The sequence below is a fragment of the Rattus rattus genome, chromosome 1 (assembly GCF_011064425.1).
Source record: "Rattus rattus isolate New Zealand chromosome 1, Rrattus_CSIRO_v1, whole genome shotgun sequence".
NCBI lineage: Eukaryota > Metazoa > Chordata > Mammalia > Rodentia > Muridae > Rattus > Rattus rattus.
In genome coordinates, this window is record NC_046154.1 from 73,744,884 (window position 1) to 73,762,864 (window position 17,981).

The 17,981-nt window shown below is 35.6% G+C and overlaps 1 pseudogene; it reads right to left on the reverse strand.

The window, feature by feature from the left end:
* Positions 1–12,776: 12,776 nt before the first annotated feature.
* Positions 12,777–13,104, reverse strand: LOC116894677 (annotated as a pseudogene).
* Between the last annotated feature and the right edge of the window lie 4,877 nt (positions 13,105–17,981).

Genomic DNA, 17,981 nt, shown 5'->3' on the forward strand with positions numbered 1-17,981 from the left:
CCTTCTGTACAAAGGCCCAGTAGAGTTGAGTAAAGGGGGATAGAAAGACATTCCATTTAGTGCTCAGTGCTCTGAAGTCTGCCATATCTGCACATTGCCCATTTATAGGTTTCTATGTTCACTCAGTTTTACGTAAAAGATAATGAATCTTCTCTGAGGAGGACTGAGTGAGATGCTGATCTATGAATATAGCAATATGACATAAACATTTGGTGATATATTCAAGGGCATACAATTGCATGTCCACATGTAATTTTTAAATGAAAATGGCTGAGTAAGGGAAAACCTGTATTGAGTCTCAAGAAGTAAGTAAATGTAGAAAAAAAAAACCTATGGCTATAAGTTGTCCTCTGTCCTCTGTATGTATGCTGTATCGTACAAAAATCACACACACACACACACATACACACACACACACACACACACGAATAAATAATAAAATTTAAAACTTGTTCTGATTATATAATGATTGATACTGATATATATGTGTGTGTGTGTGTGTGTGTGTCTGTGTGTGTGTCTGTGTGTGTATGATAGTCTCATAACAATAAATGGTGTATGTATGCTTCATATTGTGGGTATATATGTTTTCAATGATATCACAAGTTATATATATGATCTATTGTCAATATGTTTTAGCATATAAGTTTTTAAATAGCACAATAATTTGATTATATGGGGGAAAACCCTTGCAATGATCTTACCAAAACATGAAATAGGCTGGAACTTTAGGTTTGAATTTTTTTTTCACTGACTTACCTGCAGAACTCAATGACTAAAAGTAATGTATATTATTTTCTCATGCTGGTATATAAAACACAGATTTATAATCTTAAACTTTTATTAAATTATTAAAATGAAGATTGATGATTCTATCAACCATTGCAATTATGACATCCATATGCAATACATGTACTTAAGTGACTTTACCATTTTTTCCAAAACTGTAAATCAGCATTATAATTTAGTAATCAATGAACTACACTGTAAGAGTGAACCATTTATAGCATACAGAACAGGTTTTATAGAATTGCATAAAAGAGGTTTCTTGAAAGATGTTCCATATAATTATGTATATATGTGGAAAAAATTTTTCCAATATATATTTAAATTTATTTTAAAATAATTTTACATGTATATACCTAAAATTTGTTTAAAATTAAGATTAAAGGAAATAAAAATGAATTTGATACATAATGGAAACATTGTTTGTCCTAACAAAATTATGGTACTAGGTCTAACACTGCACCACCTGGAGACATTTTACATTTATTGTACATTTATGACATAGGAAAGAGAGAATCTGAGCTTGTTCTTCCTGAAAGTCTTTTTTTGTATTCTTGCCAGCATAGTACTAGAAAAGACAATGTAAGTTGCCAGGGTAGAAAAGCAAACAATATTCCTGTGAACTATAATATTAACCAGTATGAAACAGTTAGGTCAGCATTCCTAACACCAGAATTTAGAAACCTAATGACCATGGGCAAGAGATTCTTGATTATAGCAGTCTCTTCAATTGTCACTGTCAGCACATGAAGTTAAATTCCATATGTTGCAACATTAAGATGGTGGCTTCTTATCAGAAATTTGGTTAGATATTAGAAGGTGTGGAAAAATAATTGAGTAAAAATAACATGCATACTAAGCTTACTAGGTAAGAACATTGTAATAATAGAGGGTTGGGGAGCATGATTGAATCTTAAATCAGAAAAATAATTTTGGGAACTTTAGATGTAAGAAGAGATTTTGAAAAGCAACAAAGCAATGACCTTATAAAGCTTCACTAAGACATGAACTTAAAGTTAGTATATGAGAGAGATAGCAACCTTGTACAGTATCATAGGAAACCTAAATTGATAGGCTTTTTATGCTTCTCATCAGAAAAGCTAGGAGAAAGCACAGTTTTCTAGATGTTATAAGTTTGCAGGGTATGGCTGAACATCCATGTCATGTGGTTTAGACTGGGCTGGTCAAGCAGCATGAAAATACAGAATAGAGATTCCAGTTGAACTGTTAGTTTATTTGCAACCCTGACATGATGTATTCAAGGTCAAAGCTCAGTAGAGTTTCATCAATTCTGTGCATCATAGACAGAGCTGTCTGATGTGTGCCCTGATTTCTGAGAGATAGAGAAAGGTTGCAAGTGGTTCTAACTTCTAACAGATGCTTCCAAATGGCTAAAGAGTTTATAATTAATCATCTCTATTCTCCTCAAGAAACAGAGAAATAAGTAAATCCATTTGTACATTGGTCAACTGAGCTATGTTCCACAATTTTAAAGTAGGTCTAGAATTCTCCAGTGGAAGTTGAATGTACTCATTAACCTATTTTATTGGCACTTCATTTTTTATTTGCCTCCTTAGTAACCTCATATTTCTTTCTTGGTGGAACCTGCTTGGTAAATAAAAAAACAGTAATATCTAAGGATATATTTCCAGAGTATCTTTAGAAGAAAGGAATCTTTATAGGAAATTAATATTCACCTTTGTAATGAAGGGAAAAAGACAAGGTGCTCCCTAATGGAAAACAAAGCAGAAAAATGAACATCATAGCTATTCAATGGATTTTGAAAACAAAGAAATTAACAAAACCAAAACCAAACTACCTAGAAAAGACAGCTTGCTGATAAAGTATTTAAATTGAGAGAAAGGACTGAAAGAGCTTGAGGGGGCTTGAGACTCTGTATGAATAATGCCAACCAACCAGAGCTTCCAGGGACTAAGCCACTACCCAAAGACTATACATGGACTGACCCTGGGCTCCACCTGCATAGGTAACACTGAATAGCCTAGTAAGGGCACCAGTGGAAGGGGGAAGCCCTTGGTCCTGCCAAGACTGAACGCCCAGTGAACATGATTATTGGGGAGAGGACAGTAATGGAAGGGGGAGGGGTTTGGGGATGTTGGCCTGGAAACCAGAAAGGGAATAACAATATAAATGTAAATAAGAAATAACCAATTTAATAAAGATGGAGGAAAAAATTGTAAAAGTGAATAATTTGTAATATACACTAGTTAATAGGAATTGGACATGCTATGGTTGTCTTTCTTTGTTCCCAGCAATCTGATCTTGACACACACACACACACACACACACACACACACACACACACACCAAAGGTCTGTTTTTAATGTCTTGTTTGATGTCTCCTGTATTTTCTCTAAACCTTCAGACAGACATTCTTGCTTCTTTATTCATATCTGGCAAGTAGAGAGGGTTCTCAATGGGGTTCTAGCCTATTGACCTCCAGTTGTTCTTAACTGTGAGCTAGGATATTAATCTTATTTTTTTTCCGGAGCTGAGGACCGAACCCAGGGCCTTCTGCTCGCTAGGCAAGCGCTCTACCACTGAGCTAAATCCCCAACCCCCTTATTTTTCTTTCTTATATCCCAATGTCATTACTCGTTTCTCATATCACCTTTCAAATACTCTACTAAGCTCCTGGCCACTGACTCTCTTTAAATAAGATGAAAAGAACATTAGCAAGGTGAAGAAATGTTAGAACATTTCTTTGTTCTGTTAGAACAAAGCCCTAGATAATGTATATATAAGGTAAAAATAAGTATAATCATAGGAGAAGTGAACAATAACTATAACTGAAAACAATAGTGTTCAGGTGTGGAGTAAGGAAAGAGTGTAATTATGCTGGCTGGTGTGACTTAAGTTCTCCTGAATAAAGCTAGGGCTGAATGTAATGATAAAATTGTATTACTGTTTTTAAAATATGTCTCTGACTATCTTTGTGGAGGATATGCACATTATGGAAGTGCTCTCAGTCTAGAGAAAGAGCCGAAGTTCCTGGTGCAGGAGTTCTAGATTATTGTGAGAGATAGCCTGCATGAGAGCTAGGGAATAAAACTTAAGTCATCTAGAAGAATACGAAGTGATCAGAACTATAATTTCTCCGTGCTCTAAAATAATTTTTCAAAACAGATATAGTATAAATATAATCAATACTATGATCTGATTATATAATTTCCAAGTAGTATGACACTACTACTAAGATATCCAACTGTTTCTTTAGCCATCATTATATATCCTTAATATTAATATTTTGTCAGATACAATATTGAAAAATATCAGTTGAGTTATGGCCTCAAGGCTTTATGCATTTTCCTGAAAGCATTTCAGTTTGTGTCATTAAATGCTCCTCTTTTCAGAACATGGGGCTTTGCAAATACAATTCCTCAAATTTTCCTCCTTCAATTTGTTCTTTGGGTCTGATGTTACATTTACATTTTTTCAACATTTGCTTTGTAAATATTCAAAAATTCCTGCTTTTTTGTTTGTTAAACTGTTTTATCATTCTGTTTTATGCACCCAGACTTCTTAGCACAGCACTTCAGCTAAGATCACTGCTAGTTTTTCTTCTCTGTGTACTAGGTACTAGTATATGTGACAAAAGTAAAGATTAAAACTCTTCATTTCTATTAGGAGTGGGTTGAATCTGCAGAGCATGTCCAAGGAATTTATGTTATTGACATTGTTTATGTATCAAGTTTATAACATTCAAAAGTGGTGTGTTTCAATGAATTTATAATCTCTTTATAAAGTATATCACTTCTATAGTTTATGATGTCTTTTAGTTTATTATATTTCATTATAATTCATTAAAGCTTATAATGTTTTTGAAATTTATTTTAACATCTTTGAAAGTTTCTTTCCAGTTAACCAGGATATAAATGACACTAATTTGAAATAAATTATTTTAAAATCTCATTTCCAAAAACATTATCATTGTAATGATCATTGTAATTAGCATTCTTTTACTTTAAAGTCTACTTTAATGACAGTGATTTTCTTTTTATAAGACTCTGTCCTTTAAATTCAACAAAGCAAAATTATGTCATATAATGAAATTCCTAATCTCTACATCATTCTCTATTTCTAATGACTCATGAAATATTTGGAGTTATTTACACTAGAATGTGTTTTTATTAATTACGTTTTAGTGCATTTTATTTTAATAAACTAGGTTTGGCATTTCATACTACTAAAGAAATAGTTGGATATCTTAGAGGAAAATTGGACTGAGATCCTTAAACTGTATTTAACAAGAAAGAAACAATATTTATAAATGTTAAAATTTATCGGGTTGGGGATTTAGCTCAGTGGTAGAGTGCTCGCCTAGCGAGCGCAAGGCCCTGGGTTCGGTCCCCAGCTCCAAAAAAAGAAAAGAAAAAAAAATTATCAAGTTCAGAAAGCCATGGAAATGAAAATACTTTGCACAAGGACCAGCATTTCACATCCTACAGATATATGTGTGGGAAAGAGATAAATTCTTGTTCAGTTATTGACTTTTGAATAAACATTTTATATAAATGTACATTTTATATACGTTTTTATATATAGTACAAAACAAACACCTATTAGGGAAAAGTTACCTAATTATCATGCATTCAGTTCTGATTTCATAAAATAAGTAACAGAGAATCATACTTTAATACTAAGGACTAGAAAAATTGATGTGAGTTAGTTACTATTTCTATGGTTATAATGAAACACCATGAACAAATGCAGATTTAAGAGGATAGAGTTTATTTGACTTACACTTCCATATCATAGTCCATCATCGAAGGAAGTCAGGGAAAGAATTCAAACAGACCAGGATCCTGGAGTCAGCAGCTGATATAGAGGCCTTGAAGGGTTTTCTGACTTGCTCCAATGGCTTTGCTCAGACTGCTTTTTTTTTTTTTTTCTTTTCTTTTCCTTTTTTCCTTATTAACATGAGTATTTCTTATTTACATTTGAATGTTATTCCCTTTCCGGTTTCGGACCCAACATCCCCTAACCCCTCCCCTCCCTTCTATATGGGTGTTCCCTCTCCATCCCCTCCCCATCCTCCCCCCCTTACCGCCCTCCCCCCAACAATCATGTTCACTGGGGGTTCTTACAGAACTCATAAACACTAGCCAAGAGATAGAATCACCCACTGGGAACTTGACTTTCCCCATCAGGGGCATTTCCTCAGTTGAGATTATCTCCTTTATTTATTGCTGTATGAAATTGTGCATTGAACTACTCAGGACCTGTGATCCGTTGTCAACATCAAATAGCAAAAATATCACTATTAAGACATAACCATTCCTTTTTTGTTCATCCCTAAGAATACACATTACAATCAACATCACATCAAAGGACATTTGATGAAATTGGAAAAGTCCAACAGGATTTCCAATTTCAAAAATATAAAGTATGTTCTCTTACAAAATTTATATTAAAGTACTTGTTTAATAACCTAAAAATTTCTTTAAAAGTCAGTCTTTCCACTGTGGGCTCCTCTACATTAAATACTTTACTTCTAAAGGGAAGAATCAGGACACAGTCACAATCTGTACAAAGCAAAATCAATCACCAAAACTATAAATAAATATTATTTATCTTTGATTCACTAATAATAATCTGGGTTGCTCCAAATGCTTGGGTCATTTTTCTTACTTCATCCTCTGCAAAACACACGCACACACACACTTTGTCTTCTAGGCTAAGGTTTGCTCTACTCTATTTTTGCATCTATTCTTTGTAACTATCCCATTGTTCTTACAACTCCAAAATGCTAGCATTTTCTGTGGCAACTAGTCTGCACTTTCTCAAAGTCTCTACTAGGCTACCTGCAGGGACTCCAGCTTTGGTGCACTCTAGGAAGCCTCAGCTGCTCTCCATGACCTACTGCTACATACTTTCAAACCAGTTTCACTTGGGTAACTCTTACACTACCAAGTTCAGCTGCCAAAATTTAGTATACCCTGAGCAACTTCTAGAAAACATCTTCCATATGGTGACTGAGGAAAATCTTTTTAGAAGAGTTAATCTCAATGATGCTAACTCTTCTTTTTTTTTTTTTTTCCCGGAGCTGAGGATGGAACCCAGGGCCTTGCACTTGCTAGGCAAGCGCTCTACCACTGAGCTAAATCCCCAACCCCGATGCTAACTCTTCTTAATGACAGATTATTGTTTAGCCCCTGTTGATCACCATCAATTATCCTCAGCAAAGCAAAATCATTTACACCAGTGGTTCTGGCAATTTGTTAATAACAGGAAGCTTCTTCAGCCTAAGCTGAACAGAATCACAAATTATTAATCTAATGGCCTGGTATAGTCTTTGCTTTCCTCTGAAATGTTACAAATCAGGCCTCCATTGTCAGTACTATTCTTCACATTCTTATTTTCCAAGCACTTACAGACTATCTCATTGAAGTCTCCACCAACGTTCTTTGGTCCTTACAGAATCCTACCAAAATAACATGGTTAGGTTTGTCAGAGCAATATCCCATTATCCTGGTATCAATTTCTACCTTAATTATTGCTTCTATTGCTGTGATATAACACCATGACCAAAAGCAAGTTGTGGAGGAAAGGGCTTATTTACCTTAAAATTCCACATTGTAGTCCATTACTGAAGGAAGTCAGGACAGGTACTCAAAAAGGGCAGGATTCTGAAAACAGAACCTGATGCAGAGGCCATGAAGAACAGTTCTGTTAACTGGCTTACTCCCATGGCTTCTCTCAGCCTGGTTTCTTATATAACCCAGGCTAGCAGCCTAGAAACACAAACACCCACAATGGTCTGAGCCTTCCTACATGCATCATTAATTAAAAATTTGCCCTACAGATGGATCTTATGTACTTTCTTAACTGAGGTTTCTTCCTTTTAGATGACCGAGCATGGGTAAACTGGTAAACTAGATAGGACAATATACAAGGGCTCTGATACTATCCAATACATGAACAAGTATAGTTTCAATTGTTAACAAATACTCTGTGTGTTTTTTTGATGAATATGCATTAGGCTCAATGTAGATATTTCCATCAAAGACATCATGCACTCTGTTTTACTTTGTCCACTCCCTTTTCTCCACTAATGCAAAACAGAGATAGATTATCATAGTAAGCAAAATAGCTCAGAATCAGAAACAAAACTTACAGAAAACTGAAAATATTCTTCCTTTGGTATTATTTTAAAAATAATAAATAAATAAATAGATGATAGCTGAATGACAAAAAACTAGAAATGAAGAAAGAAAGACAGAAAGGAAAGAAAGAATGCTGAAAAGAAAGAATGAAGGCTGATAGCGTCTCATAATTAAGCCATAAGTGCATGATCACATCCTATGACATACACATGTACATGAATCTTATCCTACAACTCTCCTGAGGAGCTCACAAGTATCTATAACTCCAGTTACAAGGGAGTGGAGATAGATCTGGTGTAGATGGACAGCTATTAAATACCAACTAAATCAAGGAAAATTAAAAAAAAGATACAACAGGATAACTTAATATTAAAAATTGATATATGTGCATATGCATGATATTAGAGTAGAGCTGACATTCTTCTGGGGAATTGAAGGGATATAACTATTGTTATTAAAATGATATGAGAGCTCTGAAAATGATATTCATGATAGTTGATTTTAGATAAATACATAAAATTGTGCATGTGTACATATATGACCTTAAAGTAAAAAGATGGTTATCTTGAGAAATTGGAGGAATAAGCTTACTTTGAGGACAACGTGAAAGCCCACAGAAATATATCAATGAGAATTTCATAATTTAAAATTAATGATAAGGAGATGAAAATGAACAATGTAGACTAACAAGAAAAATCTGGTAATTGTAGTATACAGTTGGAAACAAATTTTGCAACTATAATACTCATGAAGTTAACAATAAAAATATGTATGCCATCAAGCACAATACCAGCGTTCTGGATTTTATATTTGACAATAGATTATCTTTTTATTTAAGAGGGAAAATCATCAGGAGTAGCATACTAGATGTTATTATGTTCGAAGCAGAACAGGACAAAATATTCTGGTTGCACTATTAAAGATAAAATTACAACTTGTAAAAAATTATATTAGAAATTATCAGTAAGTCAGGACAATGGTTAGTGTGAATATTATCCGACAAGTTTTTGCTATGTATTTTGTAGCTTAATCACAGATGTGAATGCAAAGCAAGGATCGCCCCTGAGACTTTGTGGATAGATTTTGGTAGTTCAAGAACAGAAGATGGTGTCATATATGATGCACAAAGTGCAAAGATGACTGAAAAAAAATCCTTTAAAATGAGCTGTTATTCAAACCTGTGGGTTCTACTGTATAAATTATAACTTTCATCATCATATGACAACAGTAATCATGTTAAATAAATAATTACAGCTAGGAATTAAAATCACTTAATGGTACTTAACCCTAGTTATGGTTAATTGTATTTGCTTTAATTAAACAAAATTATATTTAATACCAATTATTTTTAATGTAACTGACAGTTATATCTAATTATAGATATTACAAAAATGAAATATTACTTATTAACATAAAAATGATCAAAAGAAAAGGAAGAATTCTACTTAAAATTTGTTTCTGCTGAATAACTAACAATTGCAAAATTTTCTGATAAAACTTATTGAAGAAATTTTCTTTTTTTAAGTTGTATATAAAATTTTAATGGATATTTTATATATTTACATTTCAAATGTTATCCCCTTTCCTGCTTTCCCCTCAGCAAACCCCCTACCCCATTCACCCTCCTCTGCTTCTGTGAGGAGGCTTTCCATCCACCTCACTGCCCTAGGTTTTCCCTACACTGGGTCATCTAGCCTCCAAAGGACTAAGGGACTCTACTGCTATTGATGACAGATAAGATACCTGGATATAGATGTCTCCTGAGAGACACAGCCAGAACATGTCAAATACAAAGTTGAATGCTAGCAGCAAACCATTGAACTGAGAAAGGGACCCCCCCCTCATTGGAGGAATAAAAGGAAGTATTGAAAGAGCTGAAGGGGCTTGCACCTCGTAAGAACAACAATGCCAAGCAACCAGAGTTTAGAGGGACTATATCACTACCCAGACTATAAATGGACTGTCTCTTGGCTCCAGGTGCATATGTACCAGAGGATGGCCTTGTTGGGTACAAATGGAAGGAGAAGCCCTTGGTTCTGCCAAGGTTGAACCCCCAGTGTAGAGGGAATGTCGGGGGGGGACAGGACGAGGGGGTGGATAGGGAGGGGAACACCCTTATAGAAGAACAGGAGAGGGATGGGATAAGGGCTTATGTCCTGGAAACCCAGAAAGGGAATAACATTTGAAATGTAAGTGAAAAAATCCAATAAAAGGAAAAAAATAAGTAAAAGAAAAAAAGGTAATCATATGCTACATATGTAACTGGAGCCATAGGTCCCTCCATGTGTACTCTTTGGTTGGTGATTTAGTCCCTGGGAGCACTGGGGGGATCTGGTTAGTTGATGTTGTTATTCTTCCTATGGGGTTGCAAACCCCTTCAGCTTCTTCGGTCCTTCCCCTAACTCTTCCACTGGGGTCCCAATGTTTGGCATCATGCATCCACATCTGTATTGGTCAGGCCGTAGCATAGGCTCTCAGGAGACAGCTGTAACAGGCTCCTGTCAGCAAGCACTTTTTGGTACCCACAATAGTGTATGGCTTTGGTGTCTGAATATGAGATGGATTCCCCCCAAGTGGAGCAATCTCTGAATGGCCTTTCCTTCAGTCTCTGCTCCTCACTTTGTCCCTGTGCTTCCTTTATTCAGGAGCAATTCTAGGTTAAAATTTTAATGAGTGTCTGGCCTCATCCCCCAATTAGTAACTTTGCCTAACCTCTGGATGTAGTCTCTACAGTTTCTCCCTCCCAAATGTTGGGCATATCAGCTAATTTCATCTCCTGTTGAGTACTAGGAGAATGTTGCCTTCCTGGCATCTGGGACTTGTTTGTGGCGACCGACTGTTCCCCATCTCCTATTGTTACACAACTCTGCTCAAATTCCTGACCCTCTGTATACCATCCCCATCTCTTACCATACCTGATTCTGTCCCCCTTTAACCCATCCTCTTCTCTTTCTTCCAAGTCCCTCTCACATTCTACCTCCTGTGAGTATTTTGTCCCACTTTCTAAGGACTAAGCATCCACATTTTCATCTTTCTTCTCCTTGAGCTTCATATGGTCTGTGAGTTGTATCATCGATATTCTAAACTTTTTTCCTAATATCCACTTATCAGTAAGTACATACTATGTATGTTCTTTGGTGACTGGGTTACCTCACTCAGGATGATATTTTCTAGTTCCATCCATTTGCCTATGAATTTCAAAAAGTCTCACTGCTGTTAATGGGTGAGTAGTACTCCATTGTGTAAATGTATGAGTCCTTTCCAGGTCTTATTTTTTTAATTTAAAGAAAAATATCATTGCAAATTTAAAAAAAAACACCAAAAACTAAAAAAAAAAAACAAACAATAAACAAAAACATTTTTACAAGATTGACTTTCCATTAAAATTGTGACTCTACAATGCATTGAAATGATCTGAGTTCATTGGTGACTTTTAAATTGTTGCCTTTTGTGTATTTGCCAGTCCCATTGAAGATACAATAACTTTATACACTGTGGCAAAGACTCAACTGGAATGATTGCAACTGAAGACACGTTGGATGTTATCTGTGAAGCTAAAGGACAAAATCTATGTCCACCATTTTTTCAGACCACCAGTTATGTCTATAGACTTGTTTTTCACACTTGTACAGTCTGATAATTCCCTAGACTTCTAAATTGTAGGACTCATAATGATCAATGTATTGCTCTGGACACCTGAAAATTTGGTTTATTCCTAGGAAATTACATTCAAATATTTGAGGTAGAATTTATTACTTAGGAAATGAGAATCATTAGTTTCCCTTTGTATTGAAGAATTACAGGACACTAACAGTTACTTATATGATATTTTCATTGTAAATTATAACACATAATAAAATTCTCTCACATCAGGCTAAATAATGAAATAGTTATTTTATTTAGGATTACATGTGAATAGTTAGTTTTATTGCACCCATGATTACTCAACATACGTGTATTTCATGCATTCAGAGGCAACAAATGGTATCACATCATATGGAATTAGTGTTAGAGAGGGTGTTGGCCCACCATGTGGGTACTAGGAATCAAACTATCATATTCTGGAATGGCAGATTGTTCTCTTAACCACAAAACCAACTCTCTAGTGCCTCACTTACTAGAAAAGAAAAACCTTCTTGTCAGCACCTCACAATTCTTTCTTCAAAATTGAGCACATAATTGGACACAAAACAAGCCTCAATTGATACAAGAAGATTGAAATAATTACATGATCCTATTAGAACACCAAGGGCTAAGGCTGGTCTTCAATGACAGAAACAAAAACAAAAAACAAAAAGAAAACACAACAAAAAAACAAATAAACAAAAAAATCCAGGAACTAAATAAGGCAGAATTATCAATCTGAAGATCTACAATCTTTTATAAAAGGAACCAGTGATCTTCTGATAACACTCAATGAAGTTACTGCAAATTCCACAGAGCTCAATAGACAAAAAACCAATTTTGGGGGTTAGCTTCCAATGGGTCTCTGGTTTTAAGGGAATTAAGTCTATGTTGATGGTACAGGGGAAACAGGATATAAAAATGAATTTAGAATTTCCCCAGAGCACAAGGTCTTTATTTGCCTTGGGGGCCATCTATGCAAGTTCAAGAGGTCGCTCCTGGAAGTCAACAGGCGTCTTTCAAAATTATCAAGGAAAGAGGATTTCTGTCCTCAATTCAGCTTAGGTGATATTTGTTAATGACACATGATCCTTTCTCCCCAACAATGAAGTGTTCTGTATGCTAACAATATAGCTTTAAAAGAGTAAAACAAAATTCTGCATTTTTATAAAACTTGATAAAAATAGTATTTCGAACTGTACAGTCACTAGAAGCATAGTTTTCAAAAATGCACACAGGTCACTTGGCATTTCCAGCACCTTCAGCCTTCTGTGCCTGGTTGTTTTTGGCATCTCTGTTTTCTGCAGGATTATTCACATCCTTACCAGCATCGGCTTTCCCCTTCTTCCCCTTGGGTACCTTCTCTCCCTTCTTTGCAGGGGCATTTTAAGTCTTGGGCTCTGGCTTTGGAAGAGCCTTGCAGATCTTCTCTTTGTTCATTCTTCATCTTGTCTTTGTCTCCATTAGAAGCCCCTTCAGCCTTTTTCAGTGTAGGAAAGCAATAGGGGAATTTGACATTGAACACTGGTATACAGCAGTGTGCAGGTTTGGTCTGTCTGGGGATCATACTTGCATTTGACACAATTCAACACCCATTCATGTTAAAAATCTTGGAATGATCAGGAATTCAAGACCCATACATAAACAGTAAAAGCAATATACAGCAAGCCAGTAGCCAACATCAAAGTAAATGGAGAAAACCTTGAAGCAATCCCAGTAAAGTCAGGGACTATGCAAGACTGCACACTCTCTCCCTACTTATTCAATACAGTACTCAGTCCTAGCCAGAGCAATCAGACAAGGAAAGGAGGTCAAAGGGATACAAATTTGAAAGGAATTTCAATATTATATCATCTATTTGCAGATGATATAATAGTATACTTAAGTGACCCCACATGTTCCACCAGGTAACTACTAAGTCTGATAAACAACTTCAGCAAAATGTTTGGGTATAAAATTAACTCAAACAAATCAGTAGCCTTCCGCTAGTCAAAGGATAAATAGACTGAGAAAGAAATTAGGGAAATGACACCCTTAACAAAAGTTACAAATAACAAAATATACTTTGGTGTGACTCTAACCACCAAGTAAATGAAAGATCTTCATGACAAGAACTTCAAGTCTCTGAAGTAAGAAATTGAAGACGACTTCACAAGATGAAAATACCTCCCATGCTAATGGATTCACAGGATTAATATAGTAAAGATGGCCATTTTGCCAAAAGCAATCTATAGATTCCATGTAATTTCCATCAAAATTCCAACTCGAATCTTCACAGAGTTATTAAGAGTAGTTTGTAAATTCATTTGGAATAACAAAAGCCCCAAAATAGGAAAAAACTATCCTTAACAATGAAAGAACTTCTGGGGGAACCACCAAGCAGTATTACAGAGAAGTAATGATGAAAACTGTATTGTATTGGTGCAGAGACAGCAAGGTAGTTCAATGGTATAGCATTGAAGATGCAGAAATGAACCGACAAACCTATGGTCACTTGATCTTTGACAAAAGAGCTAAAACCATCCAGTGGAAAGAGATAGCATTTTTAACAAATGGTCCTGGTTCACCTGGTGGTTAGCATGTAGAAGAATCCAAATTGATCCTTTCTTATTGCCCTGTACAAAGCTTAAGTCCAACTAGATCAATGAGCTCTATGTAAAACCAGATATGTTCAAACTGATAGAAGAAAAAGTGGGGAAGAGCCTAAAACACATGGGCACTGGGGAAAATTTCCTTAACAAAACACCAATGACTTATGCTCTAAGATCAGGAATTGACAAATGGGGCCTCATAACAATGCAAAGCTTCTGCTAGGCAAAGAACACTGTCATTAGGACAAAGAGCAACCCACAAATTGGGGAAAGATCATTTAAAACATTGCATCCTATACAGCGCTAATATCCAGTACATACAAATAACATCAAGAAGTTAGACTCCAGAGAGACATACAGCCTTACTTTAAAAATGGACTACAGAGCTGAAGACAGAATTCTCAGCTGAGGAATATCAAATGTCTGAGAATTACCTAAAGAAATGCTCAACAGACTTATTCATCACTGGAAATGCAATTCAAAACAACTCTGAGATTCCACCTCACACCTTTCAGAATGGTTAAGATGAAAAACCTCTGTCACAACAGATGCTGGAGAGGATGTGGAGAAAGAGGAACACTCCTCCACTGTTGGTGGGATTGTAAGCTGGTACTATCACTCTGGAAATCAGTCTGGAGGTTCCTTAGAAAATGGACATTTTATTATCTGAGGACCCAGCTATACCACTCCTGGTCATATACCCAAATGATGCGTCAACATATCAAAAAGACACATGCTCCATTATGTTCATAGTAGCCTTATTTATAATAAGCAGAAGCTGAAAAGAACCCAGATGCCCTTCAATAGAAGAATGGATACGGAAATGTGGTACAGTTATACAATAGAGTACTACTCAGCTATCAAAAAGAATGACTTCATGAAATTCATAGGCAAATTAATGGAACTAGAAAATATCATCCTGAGTGAATTAATCCAACCACAGAAAAATCCACACGTGGTATCCATACACTCATAAATATATATTGGCCCAAAAGCCCAAATTACCCAATGTAGAGTCCACAGACCACATGAAGCTGAAGAAGAAGGACAACCAAAGTGACGATGCTTCAACCATTCTTAAAAGGGGGAACAAAAATATTCACACGAAGGTATATGTAGACAAAATTTGGAGGAGAGACTGATGGAATGACCATTCTGAGCCTGCCCCACCTGGGGATCCAGCCCATATATATGCAGGCACCATACCAAGACTATTGTTGAAACCAAAAAGTGCACACTGACAAGGGTCTGATATAGCTGTCTGCTGATAGGCTCTGCCATAGTGTGAGAAATAGCTGAGGAGAATGCTAACAGCGATCCGTTGAACAGTAAATGGTGTCCCTATTGGATGAGTTAGAGAAAGGATTGAAGGAGCTGAATGGGGCTTGCAGCTCCATAAGAACAACAATACCAACCAATCAGTGATATCAGGGACTAAACCACTCCACTACCCAAAGTGTACACATGGACAGATCCATGGCTACAGCTGCATATGTAGCAGAGGATGGCCTTATTGGGCACCAATGGGAGGAGAAGTCCTTGGTCCTGCAAAGGCTGTACCCTCCATTGTATGGAGATGTCAGGACGGGGAGGCAGTAAAGGGAGTTGTTTGGTGAGCGGGAACACCCTTATTCAGGAATGCGGATGGAGTATGGAATAGCGGGCTTATGGACTGGAATCCTGGAAAGCGAATAATATTTGAAATGTAAATAAAAGATACCCAATAAAAAAAGTATAATGGTGGAATTACCAGAACCTTAAAACATATTAAAAAGACTCATGAATATTGTTAGTAGTGGAATTTCAAAACAGTATGAAAATCAGAATTTGAATGACAGTGTTCTGAATGGGAGGATAAATTCTATCTCCCCCCAAAAATGGGTTATTAATTAAAAACTCATGAAAAGACATAAGGTATTATTTTATGTTTTACTGGACATTGAAACTCAGAGATTTCCAAAACAAGGCAGAATACTGTCATTTCTATGAAGGTGCGCTATAACTATGTGATGACTTCATTGCTTATAATGTGTTTGTAGGACATGGAGAAATCAATTTCAAACTCACAAGGAAACTTTCTCCATGATTTCTAGTTTTGTTAGTGCTAGAAGTTGCTGTGTATGCCACTAGTAGTGAATATCAATGGCCTTACATAGCACTCAACTTTCATGCTATATTATGGGTGTGCCTTTTGTTTTGCAGTGGGCAGTAAATAAATAGAGAAGTATTTTACTGGTCAAAGTGATGAGAACAGATTTAGTGCTGGGACATAAATGAGACAATTTTCTCAAGTCTCCTCCTCACCTTGAATAGGCTCAGAAAACAGGAGCTTTGCACGGGAGAGAATATGTTAAGTGTAAGAATGTGAAGATGAGTGCAATGAAATATTGTTCTCTGGACACATCATTATTATTAAATTCAAGATGTTACAGCAGGAATAGTCATGTGCTTAAGACTTAAACACAGTTAAGACCTCAACAATTTTATATAGATGCTAAATATAATTCCTAGGCTGAGATTCTGTGGATGATTTAAAGCTGCAGAAGGAAGAAGAATCATTGTTTTTAATGTATAGGTTTTACATGCTACAGTGGATGGCCTCATGCTCAGGCACATATGGGAATTGCCATTAGTATTTGTTTTAAAATTACCATAAAACACTGAATTTTGGAAGTGGGCTTGTTGGGGTATCATGGTCTCAAAGAATAAAAATAAATGTAATTTTAAAACGGAATAAATTCCGTCATGTCTGTTGAAGAAAAACTTCAGAACTTTTAAATAATCATACAAAGGTGTACAAAATACAATGAAGGGAAGTAATTTATATTAGTGTTGTTGTAAGGCTTTATCATTTATACAATAACTATTATGTTTGTATAATTTTTCAAAGATAGATAAGTTTAATGTGCCATAATTCAAAATAATTAATATAACATATGCATGTATTATATTTTCTAGGTAACAGCACAAAGAATTTAATTTTATTGCATTGTTTTTCATTTAATTATTCCATTGATCATTGGCTTTTCTCTTTAGGCAATTGTCTCATCACTTTATAAACTTGTAATTAATCTTATTTATTAAATTATTAAATTTCATTACATATGTATGTATGTGCTTTTTCAAAAGTATATTTGAAATTCTTTAATTATACAGTTACCATTATTGTCTTTTGATATGTTAATGTGTGTGTGTGTGTCTGAGAGTGTGTGTGTGTGTATGTGTTACTGGAGGTATGTGATTGCACATGTGTGGTACATGTTCTAAGGTGTTCATTTCCACGCACTCATACACATTTATAGGGAAAATGAGTGTAATCTGTGTACTCTTCCCTTGTTCAAAGTCAGAATATTTTGAGTTAGGGTTTCTCTGGCCCAGGAGCATGCCCTTCTGTTTAGGTGATCTAGCCAATAAGCTCCTGGTCTCATCATGTCCTCTCCTCCAAATATTGGATTTGAAGGAATAAACAGGCACAATTGGCTTTTAAAATATTTTTAATATATTTTTTTAGTTGAGTGTGATTTTACCTTAGTCTAATTCAGAACTTAAGTCATTAGAATATTTATCTTAAACGAAAGCAGACTGTAGACTTAGGCAAATGTGGGTTAGCATGACAGGAAGTCCTCATATATGGGGGTTCTAAGTAACAGAAAAGAAATTATGGATTCTGAGAATATCATGCAGTGAATGGCTTATGGAAATAGAGGACACACAGAGAGAGAGAGAGAGAGAGAGAGAGAGAGAGAGAGAGAGAGAGAGAGAGAGAGAGAGAGAGAGAAAGAACAAAGATTCTTAAGAATGGAGATAAAAAAGGACCCATGTACTACAAACTTCCAGTCGGATGTAAAAAAGA